At 37.6% G+C, this 2213-nt stretch overlaps 1 pseudogene; it reads left to right on the forward strand.

Annotated features, from left to right (window-relative positions):
* Window positions 1-1505: 1505 nt before the first annotated feature.
* On the forward strand, window positions 1506-1597 carry Gm23661 (annotated as a pseudogene).
* The last annotated feature ends 616 nt before the right edge of the window (window positions 1598-2213 follow it).

Below are 2213 nucleotides of genomic sequence, written 5' to 3' on the forward strand. Positions count from 1 at the left end.
CAGTCTCAAGTTCCGCGCGATTGGATTGGGGCAGGCGCTGTGTTCCACTCACCAGAGGTCTTAGGGTCCCGTGGGGAGTCCCGTGTGGGCCCTTGCGGGTGTTGGGCAAGACTCTGCTGGCAAGGTAGCCCGGGGCTCGAGTCTAGAGTCGAGCGGAAGGGGAAAGTGCTGTATTCTAAAGCCAGTAGATTTTACAGCTAGAAGATAAGCACTCAGTGGGCACGTGATGCTAATGATAAAGAACCTCCCCTTTAGAAAAGTAAAATAATGCAAAGTACTGTTTTGTTTTCCTTCTTACTGATGGAATGTGGACATCTTTCCAAAAGAATCCAGAAATCAACCTTTTGGCAACTAATATAATAACTGCAACTTACCAAATATGCACTTGACTTGGGATGTGCTATTGATATTTTTCATTTGTTTTGATTTTTGAGGTGATGTAATGTATCTCGAGCTAGACTTGTATTGTTATGTCACTGAAGATGCCCTTGAGCTTCAGATTTTCCTAAATCCCCTACTCAAGTGCTGTGATAGCAATTGCAGGCATTGTTTGCCCATTCATAGATTATGCTGCCGTGCTGAGGATAAATCTCAGAGACTCATTTGCAGTAGGGACATAATCTATTAACTGAGTTACATCCTAACTCAAATTTCATCTGTATTTGATGTTGTTGTTTGTTTGTTTGTTTGTTTTGGTACTCAAGAGTGAACCAAGTGTCTTCAACATTTTAGACAAGCACTGCTCCCTTTATTTGCTTCCTCGGTCTGTTGGTCTTTAGTGCATCGTTCAAGGTTTAAGAAATGAGGAGACTAAGTCAAGAAATGTTTCAAGTATGGAAATACATAAAAATGAATTAGATGATGCATATGAAACTGTTTTGTATACCTGTCACCCACACTGGCTAGTGGAGTTCTCCTCCTCTTCCTTTTTTTCCTCCCTCTTACTTTTTTTCTCCTTTCTTTGTTGCTTTGTTGAATGTCCAGAGAATACTTTCTTCATGTAGGCACTTCTTTGTTCCTTACAATGCTACAATTCCCATTTCGTGAATTTTAGAGTTTCAAATACCGTTCTTGCTATATGCTAGCCCTGTTTACTGAGCACAGGAAACTCCCAGGTGTTACATCTGCAGTGGATCTTTGCTTTCACGTCAGAATGAGCTAAAAACTAAAAATAGATTGTTTTTTTGCCTGAGCATCTTCCCTGGTGCTTTTCAGCTTGGAAAAAAATTAACTATAATGCAGCTCAGAGACAGTGGGAAAAAGCTAGCAAAAGTAACTATATTTCTCAGTGGGAGGAAACATCTTGAAGTTCCTGATGAGTTCTGACACCTATCTATCCTCACAAATTGTAATGGCTGCAGAAATAAAATTTGCTGAAAGGTTCTATCTGGCAAACTTCTGTATGTGACTACAGTTTTAATGTCTTTAATCCATGTCTTTGAAATCTTATATATTGTATGCTGAAAATAACCAATATTAATAATTGAAATATTTTCTAATAATTTATTGCTTCTCGCCTTTTGGGTAAGATCAAGTGTAGTATCTGTTCTTATCAGTTTAACATTTCATAATCTTCTCATCTTATATACTAGTTCTTGCTTTGTTTTCCTTATAATAAACATAATATTTTTCATTTTAAAAAATTCTAACAAAAATGTAATTCTCAGAAAACAATGTTTTTTTTTCTTCCAATAAGGCCAGTATAGATTTTGCTTACTGAATCAATAGTTGAAGGAATAGCTGTCAGCCACTGGACCTGTGGTCTCACTTTGACGAGCTGAAATGTGTAGATTTAATCAACTGGCTGGAGATAATGAGAAAGAAACTAAAACATCTCACTGGTAAAATTTAGATTTCTATTTGACATGAAGTGTGCTGGGTTGTAAATACCCATTTGCTTGTTCTTTTCTCGTGTTTTAGCATGAAGATGAAAACCACCTTTCTGCATCATGTACCATGTTCCCTCAGAGCCTCTGACTTTGCTGAGCTTTAATCCCCAACACTTTGTCACATTAGGGAACTAAAGAAGTAGTTCTTAGAAAATGTGATGGTTTGATGAAAAATCTTTCTCATAGGCTCATGCATTTGAAACTTGGTTCCTGATTGGTGGTACTGTTTAGGGAGGTTGTAGAATATTAACTTGATGGAACATAGGTGAAGGAAATAAGTCACTGGGGTTATAATTGGAATGTCTATGGATTCACCTCAATTCT

Source organism: Mus musculus, chromosome 5, assembly GCF_000001635.26.
Source record: "Mus musculus strain C57BL/6J chromosome 5, GRCm38.p6 C57BL/6J".
In the NCBI taxonomy this organism is placed as follows: Eukaryota; Metazoa; Chordata; class Mammalia; order Rodentia; family Muridae; genus Mus; species Mus musculus.